General features: G+C 69.3%; 1 protein-coding gene across 1 annotated transcript in view; it reads left to right on the forward strand.

Annotated features, from left to right (window-relative positions):
- The window catches only part of MRPL21 (mitochondrial ribosomal protein L21), a 12,980-nt gene that overhangs the window by 11,482 nt on the left and 834 nt on the right, over positions 1-664 (forward strand). The window lies entirely within an intron of this gene.

Genomic DNA, 664 nt, shown 5'->3' on the forward strand with positions numbered 1-664 from the left:
CCGTGGGGGGGACGGGGGGTGCTGGCGGACTCGGCAGCAGCGAGTCTGAGGCATGACTTCACAGCAGAGGCCTCCGCCAGGCGTGTCCCCCCAGGCGGGTGTGCAGGCAGGGGCGCGTGAGGGAACAGAGGGGCCGTGGGGTGGGCTCGGCGGCCGGGGAGCCGGAAGGGGAGAGGAAGCCTCGGTCCGGGGTGCTCCGGTGCGTGCTGCAGGAGTGTCGCGGAAGGGTGGGTGGGACGCGAGGGGTTAGGAAGTCAAGGGCGTCTCCTGAGTGAGGGCGGGAGACCCGGCTTTTCCTGCCCAGCCTCCTGCTGTGGATGCCGTGCTCCACGCCTCCAGGGTTGGGGGCGCTGGGGTCACACAGGGAGGAGGCCCCAGGCGGGTCTCACGCCAGCTGGCACTGCCCACGTTCTGCCCTCCCGTCCCGGGCCTGGCCTGGCCTGCCCCACTCCTTTTGACCCCCACACGTCCCTCTTTGCTCCAATCCACAGCCACCTACCAGTGCCCGCTTAGCTCACAAGGCGGGAGTGGGGGGGATCTCCTGGCTGGGACGCCCAGGCTGGGGATGCCTGTCTCCTCCGGGAGCTCAGGGCCCCCACGGTCCTTGGTCACACCGTCAGGGCTGCCTGAGTGACCGTGAGGAGTCACTACAATATCCTGAAAT

The sequence above is a fragment of the Crocuta crocuta genome, unplaced genomic scaffold (assembly GCF_008692635.1).
Source record: "Crocuta crocuta isolate KB4526 unplaced genomic scaffold, BGI_CrCroc_1.0 scaffold636, whole genome shotgun sequence".
NCBI lineage: Eukaryota > Metazoa > Chordata > Mammalia > Carnivora > Hyaenidae > Crocuta > Crocuta crocuta.